The sequence below is a fragment of the Scyliorhinus torazame genome, chromosome 22 (assembly GCF_047496885.1).
Source record: "Scyliorhinus torazame isolate Kashiwa2021f chromosome 22, sScyTor2.1, whole genome shotgun sequence".
Classification (NCBI taxonomy): Eukaryota; Metazoa; Chordata; class Chondrichthyes; order Carcharhiniformes; family Scyliorhinidae; genus Scyliorhinus; species Scyliorhinus torazame.
Genome location: NC_092728.1, coordinates 75,086,474 through 75,105,671, shown reverse-complemented (window position 1 = coordinate 75,105,671; position 19,198 = coordinate 75,086,474). Strand labels below are relative to the sequence as shown.

At 47.5% G+C, this 19,198-nt stretch overlaps 1 long non-coding RNA gene across 1 annotated transcript in view; it reads right to left on the bottom strand.

Moving 5' to 3' along the window:
* LOC140399140 (uncharacterized) overlaps positions 1–9,262 on the bottom strand; it is a 52,014-nt gene extending 42,752 nt beyond the window's left edge. The window contains exon 1 of the long non-coding RNA XR_011937641.1: positions 9,208–9,262. This is a non-coding gene — a long non-coding RNA (uncharacterized lncRNA). The remainder of the gene's footprint in view (positions 1–9,207) is intronic.
* Positions 9,263–19,198: the final 9,936 nt, after the last annotated feature.

The window sequence follows — 19,198 nt, the reverse complement described above, 5'->3', positions numbered from 1 at the left end:
CAGATCACACCATGCAGCCCTAGCAGCCCTGATACACTCAAGAGTTTGGCATCCGGGAGAAGATGACGACCTTTGAGTCTGACTCCCAAAACAAGAACCCCTTTGCGACCCTGTTTGCAACTGATAACTGAGGTGTCCAGATAATGTTTTAAAAGGAACCGCTTGGGAGCAAACGGTGTCCTTTCTGATGGAACCTGCAGCATGTTTGATGTTGTTTGTACTTGTACTGTTAAATGTTGTATGTTAGACCGTAATTTTTTTTTCCCACAGCCCTACGCCTTATTTTTCGGCCAAAATCTCTGAGAACTTGTCCGCAGAGACTTGTTAATGTCCCAGATACCAGTTCAGAGGAACTCGTCTGTCGACTGAAACACAGGCTCCCGTTCGTAACTGCCCTTCTGGTTCGAAGGAGAACCACTACGGCAGCCCCCCCACGATGACTACATTTCTTGCCCGTTCTTGTCGGTTGCTCAGGCAGTGGAGAAACGGCATTGGGACCCGCCCTGCCTGGGAACCCCCCCCTCTGGTCAGCTACGCTTGGGTAGAGCACACATGGCATAGTTCGCCGTCCTCCCCGGGGACCCCATCCAACTCTTACCCGTCACGGCCCATACGCACCTCATTTCGGCAAGTTTTGTTCAAAAAGTGTTGTTTTGTTTTCAGGTGACCCTTAGGTTGCCAACCCTCTGCTATTTACATCCTCAAACATTTGGCTGGTAAACCGCACAGTCTGCGAGACGGCTCGCACTGGTTCAGTATTTGTGAGTGTGCCTCGTCCTAAAATTCGGTTTTTGAAGAAAAACAAATGAGGGAGTCACACATGGTGACCAATTATAAAGGGAGTAATTGGCACTAAAGGTCAGACAGGCTATCGTACGAGATATTAAACCAAGATAGTAATAGACACTAAGCTTGATCACACAGAACTCCAGAATCTCCTGGACAAGAGAAGAGAAGTGAAAGAAGAAGAACCATGAGGACATCCTCTGCGTGGCTCATAACCCTAATGGACATTTGGTTGCGCGCGAACGCGAACCCCGTGACCTCAACCCCCCCCCCCCCCAGCCGTTAATGATTCACTTCCCCATAGTACCCAGAGCCCAGTCACAAGCGGCACCACACCATCTTGGTGGGACAGGTTTATAACCTGGTACTCCCTGTCCTACTTGATAGAATCCCTACTAGTATTAGCGATACTCTGCTGCATCGTGCAGACTATTCGTCTGAGAAAATGGAGAAGGAGAGCCTACCGCGCTTGCACCCCGGTATATAGAATAAGATCCCCTATTTTCAGATATGACCAGACCCCCGACCCCCGCGATCTATAATAAAGAGCATTTGATTGCGTTTTTTGTTGTGAATAAAGAAATGTTTCGTGAGCAGTTGTACAATCCTGAGCTTGACTGCCAACCCAGAAAAATGTGTATAATGCTGCTAGGATTTTGTTTGTATGGTTTAGGAAGTTAGTGTGATGGAATGTTTGAGTGAGTGTAGTTTATTAAGGATAGTTAGAGGTTTCGATTTTCTTATTTTGTAATGCATGTCCCTGTTTGACATAGTGCCCCTCAGAATCGTTAGTTAAAATGTTCTTGCATAGTTATGGTCAGTGTAGAGGCCATAGAAGAGTGCTCGCCGAGTCAGGGAATGAAGAACAATGTAGTTATGTGATCCTTCACGCTTTGCGTTAGGATCACAAGGAAGGTGTGTAGCCACCTGGGTTGGCCAACTCCTGACGTAAAATGGAGAACAGCAAAGGCTGCAGGGAAATTCAGCCAACAGAGGCAGAAACTAGCAGGTGCAAGTTTACTGTGTATTAAACTCTACAAAAGCCCAGACAGCATCGATACAAGCAGCCATCTGCATAATAATGTAGCAGCCATCTACATACTAATGAGCGTTCCCGGGTACAATCGAAACATTTGGGATAAACAAGGCCAAGCCAGACTCCTCGGCACCAGCAGGAGCCAACACAAAAGAGGTTAACGGAAACCTCAAGACCGCCCATCGATCAGGGAACCGCTCCAGTATTGGAGAAATCGAACCAAGCGATTGGAACGAAGTCCAATCACTTGGAACCAGGTACGGGGTCCGCCCCGAAAGGCGGGAAGCCCCTGGGGACTATAAAGTTAAGCCCCCAAGTTCAAATTGTTCTTCTTGACCGGGTCACTCAGCAACGCGAACCAACCCTTGACAGTGACCGGTTCAGCTGCCGCCAAAAGCCAGTAAGTCTTAAGTCAATGCTCGCTATGAGTTAGGCGCTCCTAGCTACCAGTCCGTACCAACTTTGAATCCCGCAGACTCAGAACCCGAACGAAAGGCCATTTGTTCCCCAGACCTGGTGGGCCAGTCCGAAGCTAAGTATAGGCCTGTTAGTTGTAGAAGTAGCTTAGAAGTAGAATTTATGCATGAGTAGCGATTACTGTGTATAATAAATATGCTTTGATTTGAATCTTACTAATTGGTGTATTGAGTTATTGATCATTACTTGAACTTGAACCTCGTGGCGGTATCATAAAGGTACCTGGCGACTCGAGAGCAGAGATTATAAAACAGAGCTAATTGAACCAACCAAAGGTTAGCAACACAACACTTGAAGAAATGCAACTCGATTTTATTAAACTCTTAACTATCATACATACTTTAACTGTGGGTTGGCACTATGCTGACTTGACTGGAGACCTGAGGCTAACCTGACCAGACTATCTTACTACCACATGGTGTATGTTCTAGTTGCTGCTCATGGGCTCTGACTGTCTCAGAGGCTGGATCCCAAGAGAGCGGGAAAACTAGTGCCCTCTGGCTTTATAGTGGCCGTGTCCTGTCTGGTGATTGGCTGCTGTGTTCTGTGTGTTCACTGGTCATCCTGTGTGTCAATCACTACCTGTCTGTGCACCATCATATACCTATGTGTATATTATGACATAGCTGACCTGTGAAACCTCATTAAAAACATGGCAAACCCATGAGGCTGTCAGCATTCTGGAGTAGCATCTCCCAGGAGTATCCAGTGCTGAGTGAAGCATGCATTTTGTTGCTATTGCCCATCACAATGACCTACATGTGAGAGGTTGGATTTTCCATTTTCATAAAGAGTAGGATGGCACCGAGAAACAGGCTGATATGCGTATTGCCCTCTCCTCCATTGAACCTGATCCAAATGAGATCATGAGGACTAAGCAAGCTCCCCTTGCATTAAAATGTGATGTGTGTCATGAAGATCGGCCGCTTGGCAAAAGTGGGTCCCGGAAAACAAAACACTGCCCTAAACACTAGGACCAGACGGTTGCATGGCCATCATTCGATTTTTAATTCCAGATTTTTATTCAATTCAAGGTTCACCATCTGCCATGGTGGGATGTGAACCTAGGTCGCCAGAGCATTACTCTGGGTCTCTACATTAACAGCCCAGTGACAATACCACTACGCCACTGACTCCGCCTGAAGTGATATTGGATCAGAAAGGAGCTTCGGTTCAGTTCAGTTTTCTACCTTCCGTTTGAGATATTTTATTGAAGTTGGTTGTGATTATATTGTCAATGTCATATATAAGCACAGATGAAAAACAGCAAGGTGGAAAATATGCCTCTATCACAATCAGTAGATTCTCAGTCCTGGGTCCCTTGCTTTTTGCAGTGTGCATAAATGATCTGGACTTGCATGTAAGAGTATGATTAAGAAGTTTGCAGGTGTTACAACAAAATGGGTGCATGCTTGATATTAAGGAAGAAAGCTGCAGACTGCAGGAAGACATCAATGGATTGGTTTTGTGGGCAGTACAGTGGCAAGTGACATTCAATTTAGATAAGCAATACATTTGGGGAAGGTTAGCAAGGCACGGGAATACATAATAAATCATACAATACTTGCCTCTGTTAGCTGTGACATAGAGTATATGAGCAGGGACATAATGCTGGAACTGTAAAGAACACTAATTAGGTGACAGCTGGAGTATCACGAACAGTTCTGGTCACCACACTGTATGAACTCAGGGAGATACAGAGGAGACTTACTGAATTGGAGAATTCTGTTACACAGAAGGATTGAATAGGCTGAAGCTATTTTCTTTGGAACAGGAGAAGATGATTGAAGTTTATAGAATTATGAGGGGTCCAGAGAGACCAGATTGAAGGTCCTGGGCTGGATTCTCTGATTTTGAGGCTATGTCCTGACGCTGGAGTGGGAACTGTGACGTTTGAGGATTTGAGAGGGAATGCTGAGAGGGTGATGGGAACTCACTGCCTGAAAGGATGGTAGAGGCCGAACCTTCGGACATTTAAAAAAAATACTTGTATATTTACTTGAAGTATTGTAGCCTACAAAGCTATGGACCAAGAGCTGGAAAACAGGAATAGACTGGATGGCTACTTGCCAGTTGCTGCAGACATGATGGCCAGAATTGCCTCATTCTGCGCTGTAAACCTCTCTGATTTTATGATAATTAACATTGAAAGACTTGGCACAGCAAAGCTTTTATAAAGCAATTGGAACAACACATTTCAGGCAAAGTATTAAGGGAAGAGATCTTATTCCTGGGATATAAGCAACAAAATTGTATATCAATTTTTAAAGAACAGGTTTATGACTTTGTTACAAATAGCATGCAGAGGAAATCTCCATAAATGATTGCAATTTCTGAAATAAACAGAAATAACGGTTGCCGATAACACAGTGGGCTAAACAGCTGCTTTCGTGGATGTGGTGGCAGGCCAGGTGGCCTGACGCCAGAGAAGGCAGCAGCCTCGACGCAGGCTCGAGGTGGCAGACGATGTGCAGGGGTCCAGCCTGCACCCTGATAACCCAACCACTCAGGAGGCCAGGGAGGGGCCCAGAGGGGGAGGCCGGCGACGGCCCAAGGCGTACAGGCGTCACTGGTCATTCAAGGAGATGTCGGACAGCGTGTGTCGCAAGAGATTCCGCCTCAACAAGGGGTCTGTGCAGGACCTGTGCCATGTCCTTACAGACTTGGCACTATGTGGAGGAGCGGGATATCTTCTCCCGGTAGCCTTGAAGGTCACCGAAGCCCTGAACCTTTACGCCTCAAGTTCAATCCAGGGCTGGAGTGGGTACTTGTGTGGCATATCCCAACCAACATCCCACAAGTGCATGCATGAAGTCACAGATGCCTTGCTTGCCTAGGCCGCTGACAAATAAACTTTGACCTGGACCAAGCTCATCAAGATGCCCAGCAGCAGGATCACCGCCATCGCCAGGATGTCCCAGATCCAGGGGTAATAGATGGCACGCATGTCACCTTGTGTGCACTGGGCAGTCTGAGAGTGCCCTTCATCAACAAGAAGGGATTCCACTCCCTGAACCTTCAACTTGTGTGCAACCACATAAACTAAAGAACATGCACGTGTGTGCCTGCTTTCCGGGGAGTGTGCACGACAGCTACATACTGGGGCAGTCGGAGATACCTGGTGTTTTTGAGGGACACCCCAACATGACAGGTTGGTTCTTGGGGAATAAGGGGTACCCGCTTAGATCCTGGCTAATGAGGCCAGTACAGGGGTCGGAGACCAATGCGGAGACCCGATATAACGAGGCATGTGACCACCCAGGCTGTCATTGACCAGTACATCGGAATGCTGCAATGCGGTTCTCGATACCTCAACCACTCAGGTGGTGCTCTGCAGTACACCACCCAGAGAGGCACCTGCTTTGTGGTGGGCGACTATGCCCTCCGCAACCTGGTAGCACAGAGGGTAGCACTGTCGCTTCATAGCTCTAGGGTCCCAGGTTCGATTCCCGACTTGGGTCACTGTCTGTGTGGAGTCTGCAAGTTCTCCCCGTGTCTGCGTGGGCTTCCTCTGGGTGCTCCGGTTTCCTCCCACAAGACCCGAAAGACGTGCTGTTAGGTGAATTGGACATTCTGAATTCGGAGGATGGAGGACAGGCGGTGACGAGGGTCCGGCATGCCCGGAGGGCCAGGGAGGCCCTCATCCTTGCCTGCCTCTCATAGGACATGCCTTCATCTGTCATCACACCACTCCGCCCTTCCCACCCATTGTTCCCGCCCCCACCCTTTCCCACCCATCCCGATCCGCCTCTCCCTCCCCGCACCCCCCCCCGCCCCAATCGCACACCCACACAACTCCATCCATCCCTCATGCTTCGCCATGCCACCCAGTTTCACCCGCTGACGCCAATGCACATGCTGACCCCAAGATGTGCCATGCCGTGGGGTGGGGGGGGGGGTGGAACCCTGAGAAGGGGGGGGCGTCCCAGGAGAGCTGGTTACCGCCATTGTCTCCTTGGAGGGAGGCTCCGGGTCAGCCTCCGGTGCTCTCTTCGCCCAGTCGGTGCCCGTAGGGCGCGGGGGGATCACCATGGGCTGAAGGGCCAGCTGGAGTGAGCTGCGGGGGCCCCTGATTCATCTGTCTCTGCCAGCCCTGACGCCTCACCATTGTCTGCACATTGGTGTCAATGTCATCAGCAATGCCACTCTGTGACCAGGCCATGCTCTGTAGTGCCTCGCCAATGTCCACCTGTGTCACGACACGGTCCTAAGCGATTGGGACATGCTCTGGAGCACCTCGGCACTGCCCACCTGGGACACAAACATGCTCCACAGTTCCTTGGCAACGTCCACCTGCGTCTGGAACACGGTCCCCAGCGACTGCAACATGCTGTTGAGGCGCTCAGCCATGGCCATCACTGACTGAGCAATGCTTTGGACACTACCACTCATGGTACTGACATCGTGTTCCAGGCTTTCCACTACAATCCCCACTCTAACAGTGTTGGCCTTGGTGCCATGCATTGACAGTGCCAACTCCTGCAACCATGTCCTTTGGGACTCCTCAATCAACTATGGACCTGCTGGAGTATCGCTGTCATGCCCCCCTAAAACTTACGGATGCAATCCTGGCATCTGCATCAGCTCCGATATCACTGATCCTACCATCGATTAATTCATTTTACATGAATGAATTCCAGGTTCAAGTAGCATTTACATTTTACTGTAGTCAATCTCGTTCACAAGGATGGTATAATTACAGTGTAAGCTTTCTTATAGACATCTTTAAACGTAAATAATCTACATATAACATTTCAACATTGGGACATACCATAAGACCATAAGACATAGGAGCGGAAGTAAGGCCATTCGGCCCATCGAGTCCACTCCACCATTCAATCATGGCTGATTTCAACTCCATTTACCCGCTCTCCCTCCATAGTCCTTAATTCCTCGAGAAATCAGGAATTTATCAACTTCTGTCTTAAAGACACTCAACGTCCCAGCCTCCACCGCCCTCTGTGGCAATGAATTCCACAGACCCACCACTCTCTGGCTGAAGAAATTTCTCCTCATCTCTGTTCTAAAGTGACTCCCTTTTATTCTAAGGCTGTGCCCCCGGGTCCTAGTCTCCCCTGCTAATGGAAACAACTTCCCTACATCCACCCTATCTAAGCCATTCATTATCTTGTAAGTTTCTATTAAATCTCCCCTCAACCTCTTAAACTCCAATGAATATAATCCCAGGATCCTCAGACGTTCATCGTATGTTAGGCCTACCATTCTTGGGATCATCCGTGTGAATCTCCGCTGGACCCGCTCCAGTGCCAGTATGTCCTTCCTGAGGTGTGGGGCCCAAAATTGCTCACAGTATTCTAAATGGGGCCTAACTAATGCTTTATAAAGCTTCAGAAGTACATCCTTGCTTTTATATTCCAAGCCTCTTGAGATGAATGACAACATTGCATTTGCTTTCTTAATTACGGACTCAACCTGCAAGTTTACCTTTAGAGAATCCTGGACTAGGGCTCCCAAGTCCCTTTTTCATAATTGGCAAATCTCTATTTTGAGTTCTTATTTCCCTTTGGAAACCATAAAATTCTTGATGGCGAGTCAATTCAGAGTTCTTCAAGTTAAGAATTTAGGATCAGGATTGGGCCATTCAGCCCATCAAGCCTGCTCCACCATTTAATATGATTGTGGCTGACCGAACATTCCAATGCCTTTTACACCCACTATCTCCAATAACCATTTACGTTATTGTTAATCAGAAATCTATCAATCTTTAAACATACTCAATGACTGAGCTTCCACCGCCCTCTGGGGTAGAAAATTCCAAAGATTTTTAAAGAAATCTATCCACATCTCTGTCCTTAGTGGCATCCCCTTATTTTGAAATTGTACCCCATGTTTCTAGGCCCCCCTAAACAAGGGAAACATCTTCTGCATTTCCCCTGTCTATTCCTTTAAAAACTCTGGAGAAGACGGGCCCAGTTTGTCCAATCCCTCTTTATAAGAAAGTCCCACCGGAACAAGTCTGGTGAACCTTCATTACACTCCCTCTAGGCAATAATATCCTTTCTGAGGTAAGGGGACCAAATCTGCACACAGTACTCCCAGTGCGGTCTAACCGAGTTGCAATACAATTGAACCAAGACCTCCCTACTCCTGTGCTTAAAATCCTCCTGATAAAAAGGTTTATTCTGCATTGTACAACAGAAGGGAATGCCCGTCTTTTCACCTCCGGAGGACAACAAAAAGCGCGTGACCGCCAATGATCATAGGAAACATGCCCCATGTCCCTAAATGTACAATTAATAGTTCACCCCATCACCCCACGGTCTGAAGACTCTTTAAGGAACTTAGTTCCCACTACAGCTCAAGGTTTTAGTTTCTCCTGTTCCAATTTTTTCTTTGAAGCAAGATTAAGATTTGCAGTCGATTCCCCCCCCCCCCTTAACGGTAGCCTCAGTAACTGGGATTGTCAAACCCCAGGGAGTGGGTGAATGCACTGAGCTCGGACCCCCCCCCCCCCCCCCCCCCCCACACACACACACACACACACAGGACATATTAAAGAACCCGCCTGGCTAACTGAACATTCGTTTCACTCAAACAAGTCTATCATATTGACAAAAGTCTGTGCATCTCAGTTAGCTGCATTGTCTTATCGACTGATGACACTTGATCATTTGTGACAAAAAAAATAACTCCCAGCTGGTCTGACACTTCAAAGAAACGGGGTCCAGTCTTCGGTCCTTACCTTTTATAAAGGTGCAAACTTTGCAGCTGCAGTGCCAAGTGAACTCCTGAACTCCTGTGCTCCGGGGGAGAGGAGAAGCGGTTCGCAGTTCAGTGGTGACCGGGTGAGCCGATCAGGGGGTGGCCAAAAAAAACACCCATTTCAGTGAAATGAGACCAGGCTATCTTCACACTGCCTGGTCCGCGATAACTGTACATCTACCTACCTGGCCAGATATTCAGCCTTCACCACGCGGGGCGCTCATTGCAGCGGCTCAGACTCAGAGATGCTGTTTTGCTGTCTCTGTGCTGAGCGACCTGGGTACCGGAGCCCTTTGCAACCTTTCCCCTTTTGGCAAGGAGCGACTGCGATGAGAAAAGTAACGCCCTTGACGCGCTTGCCTGAACATACTGCTCATTTCAATAAAATTATAGATTCACCAAAGCTCCGAAAAATGAGTTTTCTGCATTCTGTTTGATTAAAATGTGACAACAACCAAAGATCACCCCCTTAGCCAAAGCACAGTTTTGGGACCTTACCTGTATGCCAGGCTTGGGTTTAGGGGGAAGCCGCCTCTTCTAAATTGGCTTGAAGCACAATCCTCCAAATCAGTGCAGCAAGAGAGGAGGGTGATGTGACAAGTGACCGAGCCCCAAGCCCACATCGTCAACTAATCCATAACATGGAAACTGAAAGTAATCACTGCATTTTGAGCTGTTTGTGTTACAGGGGATACAGTGCTCTCGCCCTGCACACTGGTTTGGAAATAGCTTGCATGGAACTCCATGGGGGGCAGGGCAGAGGCGGATTTATACTCTGTGCCCTGGCAGAGCAAGGGACATGACAAAAGAAGAATATATCCTCCAGACCTCACACAAAACAAAAATCACCGGCACACGTCCCTGCTAATAGTTTTGGTGTCTTAAGCTTGAGCCCCTGGCCAGCTTTGGTGCAATGAACTTGATGCTTGATGCTATAAAGTTACATCAGCTGGCAGGCAAATTGTTACCATGGTTCAACAGCATGTCAAATTCTTGTTTTGGCTAATCTGTTTAAAATGTGATCAGATGCATGGATTCTGTGGTTTGCGCGGGAGCCTGTACTTAATGGCATGACCCGCATTAATAAGCAAAAACCTGCATGCATGCACATCTTTTAGTTCGCTATTTGAATCTGTTGCTTAATTTCCCCCATTGATTTCCCGAATTACCTCTGAGCAACATCAATAATCTAATACATGTGAAGAAATTGTCCTATTTTATATTTTTTGCAAAAATGTTATTAAAACGTGGATTAAGATGCATACAGAAGATGACTGCTATAGCGGTGATTAAGGTGGCATAAAAGTGAGCTAATCATTGATTTGCAGATGTAGTGTTCTCCTCATAGATCTTGAGGGCCATTTACTTGTTTACAGAAAGCTAGCTAATGGAATATTGTTTAGGTTTGAAGGATCCTGGGGTCTGGATAATTTATGAGGGGCATTGCGCATGGTCCAGATAACCAAGTCAAGGAGCATCTTGTCAGAAGAGGCAAAAAAAATGCATTATGCTTTGAGTACAGATGATATAGTTAATGGGAGGAGCCAGGTCTGTCTGAAGAATCAGTAGGTCCTAGAATTCTAATCTGAACACAGGTGTCAGGGTCGTGTAGGGTCGAACTTGCAGGTGCTTGTGACAGCGTCTCTGCCAATCGCTCTGGCAAAATATTCTTCGACCCGGTGGTTGTCTCCACTTTGAAAATTTGGCAGCAACTCCGTCAGCATTTTAAGCTGGGGGCAGTGTAAGGACGGGCTTCTATCTGCAGGAATAATGGGCAGGTGACACCGCCTCGACGACAGTCCGTCAAGTCTCTGTTGATCGGAGAATCGGGACATTGGCACCGGCGTGGTTGGCGTGGAGCCGGTCGGGGACCGCTCTACGTGGCCTCCCCCCCCCCCGCCGATTCCCCACGCGGGATGGGCCGAGTGGCCGCCAAGTCCCACCGGCACCGTTCACATGTGGTCCTAGCTGGCGGGACCTTGGCGTCCATCCTGCGGGGGGGGGGGGTGGCTGCCTGGTGGGGGGGAGGAGGGGTCCGACCCCGGGGGGCCTCCACCGTGGCCTGGCCCACGATCGGGGTCTACTGATCGGTGGACCGGCTTCTCCTGGTGGGGGCCTCTTCTACTCCGCGCCAGGCCCCTGTAGCTCTATGCCATGTTGCGTCGGGGCCGGCGAGGAGAAGGAAACTAGCACGCATGCACGAGTTCGCGCCGGTCGCACTGCACATGCGCGGGCCCGCGCCGCCCGTTTGACGCCGGTATCGGCAGCTGGAGCTGCGTGCTTCTCTCCAGTGCCATGCTGGCTCCCTGTAGGGCTCTGGATTGCTGCTCCTGGGGGCTTGTTGACGCCGTCGTAAAACGCGGCAGAGTTTACGACAGCGTCAACACTTAGCCTCAGGATCAGAGAATCCTTCCCCATTTGTTTGAGCCGGCGAAACTGGATGTTACAATTGGGGGGGGGGGGTGGACAGATAAGGGGCTGGAGAGGGTGAAGGATTTGTTTCTGGAGGGGTGGTTTTCTAGCTTGGAGGAGTTGAAGGAAAAAGCAGGACTTGGGGGTGTCGGGGTCAGATACATCCAGGTATTTTCAGTTACAGGACTTTGTACAACAGACATTTTCGACATTCCCGGTAACACCGCCGTCCACTTTATTGGAGAGGACACTTTCCTGTGCGGGGTCGGAAGAGGGCAGTACATCAGGGATATATGGACCAATCTTGGGGGAAGAGCAGGTTTTGGTGGAAGAGGTGAAGGCCAGGTGGGAGGAGGAGCTGGGACCTATTTTGGAGGAGGTGGTGAAGAGTGAGTCCATCCGCAGGTGAATGCTACATCATCCTGTGCGAGGTTGAACTTCATTCAGCTCAAGTTGGTATTTAGGGCACACTTCACCAGGACCAGAATGAGTCGATTTTTTGCAGGAGTCAAAAATAGGCACGAGTGGAGTTCGAGAGGGTCTGCGGGACATGTTGTGGTCCTGTCCCAAATTGGTGGATTTTTGCTGGTCTTTCTTCGGCACCATGTCGGCAATCCTAAATGCTGATTTAGAACCTTGTCCGTTAGTAGCTATATTTGGGATGTCGGATCAGCTGGAGTTAACAATGGAGGCAGGGGCGGAGACCCTGGCATTAACCTCATTCGTTGCTCAGTGGCAGATTCTGCTAAGTTGGAGGCAGGCAACGCCGCCCAGTGCCTCAGTGTGGCTAAGTGAATGGATGGAATCTTTGTACCTCGAGAAGGTCAAGTTCACTGTGCGGCGATCGATTGATGGGTTCTACCGTTCATACTGTTCTTTAAGGAATTAGTCACTGTTAGCTGTTAGTGGGGTGTGGGTTATTTGAGTGTATTTCTGTTAAGGGGAGAATAATATTGCTGTTGTTGTTTGGAATTTTTTTCCTTTGTTAATAGGTGTGTTAGTTTTGTTTTGTTTTGTAACTTTTTGATATATAATGTGAAAAGTTCCAAAAAATATTTTTTAAGAAAAGGAAATTCATGAGTGTGGAAGAGAGTTAAGAACACTTAAATGATTTCATTGTAATAAAGTTGGACACACTATGTCACAATGATGGTGTCTTAAGAAAATGTTGGGAAGACTGACTCTTTAAAACAGGAGAAGCCAGTGGGGTTTATTAAAGTGGCAAAAGAAAATATGGTTGCAGCTGAAGAAATGCTGAAGTATGTACTGCCTGTTCGGATTTTGTTTGTGAGGGTGAGGTTTACTCATATGTACACGGTGTAATAGGCAAGGATGTTTAAATCTTAAGGGATACAGGAGCAAGTCAATCATTAATGGTGAGGGATAAGGAGATTGGATTGGATTTGTTTATTGTCACATGTACCTAGGTACAGTGAAAAATATTTTTTTGTGAGCAGCTCAAACAGATCATTTAGTACATGAAAATAAAAGAAAAGAAAAAGAAAATACATAATAGTGCAACACAAGGTACACAACGTAAATACATAGACACCAGCATCGTGTGAAGCATACAGGAGTGTAGTATTAATCAAAGAGGGTCGTTTATAAGGTATGTAGTTTAGTAGGAACATTGCCAGAAAAAGTGGTACTATGTGGGATTAATGGTGAAGTGAGTAGCAATCCATCATGTAAGGTCAGGTTAGAGGGTCCAGTGAAATGAAGTGGTGGTTGGAGTAGTAGAGAAATTACTTTTTCGGAGGTACAGTTTATTCAGGCTAATGGTATAGTTGGATCACAGATGGGAGTGATGCCTACTGTGGTTGAAAAGCCAATGGAAAGTCAAACAACTGAGCAAGAAGAAAATCCTGAGGTGTTTCCAGATTGTGTGGGAACAAAATCACAAAGCCCCAGGTTGAGACAGGGGGGAAAATCAAGGAGTAAAGAGAGGGAGGATGAGGTTCAGTTAGCAGAATAAATCTTTGGCGAGATTGTTGATTCAGAGCAAGAGCAGGTGAAGGATGAAGCTGATTTCTTTAGTTCAGGAGGGTTGATAGAATTACAACAGAAGAATTCAGAGATAAACCAATTGTATCAGAAAGCATATACAGAAATAGAATCTGAGTGTAGGACCAGAGTGTTATTATGTTAGAAATAATGCATTAATGAGAAAATGGAGACCTTTACCTCTTCAGGCAGATGAGAAATGGGCAGAAGTTCATCAAGTTATGTAACCAGTGGGTTACAAAAAGAAGATTTTGTGGGTAGCGGATAAGGTTCTAGTAGGAGGATATTCAGGAGTAAGGAAAACTCAAGTAAAAATACCAAAACATTTTTATTGGTCTAGATTGCATAGGAATATGGTTGAATTTTGTTGTGCATATCGCACATGTCAGGTGATAGGAAAAACTCAAGTGGTAATCGAACTAGCACTCTTAATATCCATTCTATCATTTTTTTCCAATTAAGAGGCAATTTAGCCAATCCACCTATCATGCACATCTTTTGGTTCTGGGGTGAAATCCACACAGGCATGGGGAGAATGTGCAAACTCCACCAGGTCAGTGACCCAGGGCCGGGATTGAACCATGGTCCTTGGCGCCTTGAGGCAGCAGTGCTAACCACTGTGCCACCGTGCCGCCCCCCCCATTCCATCATTTGAGGAACCTTTTACTAGAGCCCTAATTGATTGCGTGGGACCCCTTCCTAAGACAAAAAGTGTGAATCAGTACTTTCTTTTTTAATAAACAGTTTATTGAGGTATTTTTTGGTATTGTAACAACAACACAATAAACAATGTACATGAAACTATAAACATAGTGCAAAAGCCGTCTCCCTCCCTTACAGGTCCCACCTTTATTAACCCCCTACTCTAAGCTAGACTATCCCCCCTCCCCCCCCCCCCCCCCCGCCCTTCTGCTGACGATTAATTTTCCACAAAGAAGTCGACAAACGGTTGCTACCTAACAGTGACCCTCTCAAGGCGAACTTGATTTTCTCCAAACAGCGAAAGCTAGCCATGTTCGATAGCCAGGTCTCCGACTTTGGGGGCTTTGAGTCCCTCCAAGCTAATAGTATCCATCTCCGGGCTACCAGGGAAGCAAAGGCCAGAACGTCTGCCTCTTTCTCCTCCTGAACTCCCAGGTCTTCCGAAACCCGGAAAATCGGCACCTCTGGACTCAGCGCCACCCTTGTTTTTAACACCATGCACATGACATCTGCAAACCCCTGCCAAAATCCCCTAAGCTTCGGACATGCCCAGAACATGTGGACATGGTTCGCTGGTCCTCCCGCACATTTTGCACACCTGTCTTCCACCCCAAAGAATCTGCTCATCCGGGCCATTGTCATGTGGGCCCTGTGAACGACCTTAAATTGTATCAGGCTGAGCCTGGCACATGTTGCGGATGCATTGACTCTACTCAACGCATCCGCCCATAGACCATCCTCTATCTCTCCTCCCAGCTCCTCCTCCCACTTACGCTTCAGCTCCTCGGTCTGCGTCTCCTCTGACCCCATAACTTCCTTGTAAATGTCAGAGACGCTCCCTTCTCCTACCCACCCTCTGGAAACTACCCTGTCCTGAATCCCCCTTAGCGGTAGGAGCGGGAATCCTGCACCTGCAGATATCTGAATTTGTTTCCCCTCGCCAACCCAAACTTCTCCTCCAGCGCCCTCAGAAAGCTCCCCTCTATAAACATATCCCCCATCCTCTCAATCCCTGCTCTCCGCCATATCTGGAATCCCCCATCCATACTCCCTGGGGCAAACCGGCGATTATTACAGCTTGGGGACCAGACCGAGGCTCCTTCTGCTCCCACATGTCTCCTCCACTGCCCCCAGACTCTCAGGGCCGCCACCACCATTGGGCTGGTGGAGTACCGCGCTGGCAGGAATGGCAGAGGCGCAGTTACCAATGCCCCCAGACTGGTGCCCTTGCATGAAGCCGCCACCATAACGTCCCATGCCAACCCCTCCCCCCCACCCACTTCCTGATCATGGCTATATTCGCCACCCAGTAATAGTTACAACAATTTGGCAGCGCCAGCCCACCCTCTCCCCGACTCCGCTCAAACATTACCTTCTCTACCCTTGGGGTCTTGCCCGCACAAACAAAGCCAGAGATCACTTTGTTGACCCATTTAAAAAAGGACCGCGGGTCGGAAGAATGCCCCATCCCCCAGCAGCTTCTCAAACATATCTGCAATGTATGCCCCAGCGTCCGTTCCTTTGGACCCCTCCAGGAGCCCAACGATTCTCAAGTTCTCCCGGCGGGACCTATTCTCTCGGTCCTCCACCTTCTCCAGGAGCTTCTTCTGCTGGTCTCTCAGCATCCCCGCCTCCAACTCCACCGCAGTTTTATGTTCCTCCTGCTCAGCCAGCGCCTTCTCCAGTTTCTGGATCGCCCGATTTTGGGCATCCAATCTACGCTCCAGCCGCTCAATCGACTCTTTTATCGGGTCCAAGCAGTCCCGTTTCTGCTTAGCAAAGCCTTCCTGAATAACATGCATCAGCTGCTCCGTTGACCGCTGGGTCGACAAACCAGAGGTCCGGTCCTCCGCCATGCTGTCTCCCACTGCAGCTTCAGCCCAAGCCTTCTCTGTCTTTCTGTTTCTGCCTTTACGAGCACTTCTAGTCCTTCTCTCCATGCACCAATGTGGGAATTCAGTACACAATTGCCTCTGTCTTCAGTTTTACAGTTCAAATCCGGTAGAAAATCGGAGGAAAAGGTCCAAAAGTCCGACCCGAGCGGGAGCCACCAAATGTGCGACTTACTCCTTCACAGCCACCACCGGAAGTCGAATCAGTCCTTTTTGACTATAATGGATGTGTCTACCAGATTTGCATTATAAAATGTTACAGATAAGAGGGTTGTAGAGGAGTTACCTAAACTTTTTATCAGATACAGACTACCAAAAGAAATTTCATCAGATCAAGGATCAAATTTTATGTCGATGTTATTCAGGGAAATTATGGATCACTTAGGGGTAGAGCAACTTAAATCAACCGCATATCATCCAGAATCGCAGAGAGTTTTAGAAAGGTGGCACCAAACATTAAAGACTATATTGAGGGCCTATAGACAGGATTTTCCAGAGAATTGTGAACTAAAGGAATTCCATTTGTACTGTTTGCAATTAGGGATGCAGCTAATGCTGGAAAAGCTCAGCAGGTCTGGCAGCAGCGGTAGAGTGCGGATCAGACTTAATGGGCTGAATTCTCCGCCATCGGGATTCTCCGTTTTGCCGGCAGTCCGGGAGTTTCCCAACAGCGTGGGGCTGCCCCACAATGGGAAACCCCACTGACCCAGCCTGTGGAATGGAGAATCCCGACGGCGTGGTGATGGAGAAACCCGCTCAATGTTTCTGGTCTGTATGACTCTTCTTCAGAGCCTCTTCTTTATCTTCTAGGTAATCATACTGGTCAGTCAGGTTAATCTTGGTGGTGGAAAGTTTTTAGAAGTGGTAATCCAGAGCAAAATGAACAGTCACTTGGATTAATGTGGATTAATTAAGAAATACAGCATAGATTTGACAAGGGCAAATTGTGATTAACTAATTTGGTTGAGTTTCTTGATGAAAAATCTGATAGGTGGATGACGGTATTCCACTTGAAGTGCTGCACATGGATTTCCAAAAGGTATTTTATAAAGTGCTAGATAACTGGCTTGTCAGCAAAGTTGATGTCCATGGTATTAAAGAACACTGATAGCATGGATATGAAGTTGACTGAGTGACAGGAAACATAGTAGTGGTAAACAGTTGTTTTGGGGACTAGAGGAATGTGTATAAACAGTGAACAGGTTTGTGATAGACTTCAAGAGAACACAGACAGGGTGGCTGATTGAGCGGACATGGAGCAGAGAAGTGAGGTGATACAATTTGGTACGAAGATCAGATTGTGGCATTAAAGGATGCAATTTGAAATGGAATGCAAAGGGGGCAAGGAGTATATGTGCGCAAACCGGTGGAGGTGGCAGGGAAAGATGAGAAAGTAAGGCATGGTGGCTCAGTGGTTAGCATTGCTGCCTCACAGCACCAGCCACCGGGGTTCAATTTCGTCCTTGCATGATTGTCTGTGTGGAGTTTGCACTTTCTCCCTGTGTCTGCGTGGGTTTCCTTCAGATGCTCCAGTTTCCTCCCTCAGTCCAAAGTTGTGACGATTAGGTGGATTGGCCATGGGAAATTGTCCTTTAGTGTCCAAAGATGTGTAGGTTAGGTGGGGTTACAGGGATAGGGTGGGAGAAAGGGCATAGGTGAGGTGCTCTTTCAGACGATCGGTGCAGACTCGATGGGCTGAATGGCCTCCTTCTGCCCTGTAGGAATTCAATGATTCTATGAATCCTGGGCTTCACAACTAGAGGTATAGAGCACAGAAGCAAACAATTTATGATGAATATTTATAAAACATTGCATTGGCCTCAACTGGAGTATTCTGTCCAATCCTGAGCACTGCGCTTTCGGAAGTATGCAAACTCAATGGAGAGGATGAATAAAAGATTTCCGAAAATGAGTCCGAGCATGAGAGTCTTCAGTCATGTGGAAAGATTGGAGAAGTTGAGGCTGTTCCCATTGGATAAGAGAAGGATGAGAGGAGATTTGACGAGGAGTCTGGACAGAGTAGATACAGAGAAGCTGTTCCCATCGATGGAAGTGTTGAGCACCAGAGGACATTGATTTAAGGTGATTGGCAAAAGGAACAATGATAACACAAGGAAAGACATTTTTACAGGTTGAGTGGTTAGGATCTGAAATGCACTGCCTGAGAGTGTGGTGGAGAAAGATTCAATTCTGCCTTTCAAAAGGGAATTGGATAATTATCTGAAAAAAAACAGGTTTTGCAAGGCTGGGGGAGAAAGGCACTAGCTGAGTTGGTCTTGCGAAGCCAGCATGGACATGGTGGGCTGAATACCTTCCTTCTGTGCTGCAATCGTTTTATGATTCTATGATTTAAATACAATCAAATCGGCCTTTCAAAACTATTTGTAATCTTGTGCTCTTGTTGGGAGTAATTTAGATTTAGATTTATTGTCATGTGTACCGAGATACAGTGAAAAGTATTGTTCTGCGTTAGTCCAGGCAGATCAATCCATTCATGAAAAACATAGGACATACAATAAATACACCATATAAGTACATAGACACAGACATCGGGTGAAGCATACGGAGTATAGTGCTTCAACAGTAGAGAAGGTGTGTAGAGAGGTCAGTTCAGTCCATAGAGGGTCATTCAGGAGCCTGGTAACAGCAGGGAAGAAGCTGCTTTTGAATCTGTTGGTTCGTGTTCTCGGACTTTTGTATCTTCTGCCCAATGGAAGAGGTTGGAATAGAGAATAACCTGGGTGGGAGGGGCCTTTGATTATGCTGCCCACTTTTCCAAGGCAGCAAGAGGTGTAGACAGAGCCAATGGGAGACGGGCTCGCGTGATGGACTGGGCTGTGTTCACGACTCTCTGTAGTTTCTTAGGGTCTTGGATGGAGCAATTGCCAAACCAGGCTGTGATGCAACCAGATAGGATGCTTTCTATGGTGCATCTAGTAAGAGTCAATGTGGACATGACAAATTTCCTTAGTTTCCCGAGACAGTATAGGTGCTGTTGTGCTTTCTTGGTCGTCGTGTCGACGTGGGTGGACCAGGACAGGTTGAGGGTGATGTTTACACCTAGGAATTTGAAGCTGTCAACCATCTCCAATGCTAAATGTTTAGCATTTTGTGCTAAACTCGTGGATATGGATTTATGGCAACAGGGTTTTAATACAACGGCAGT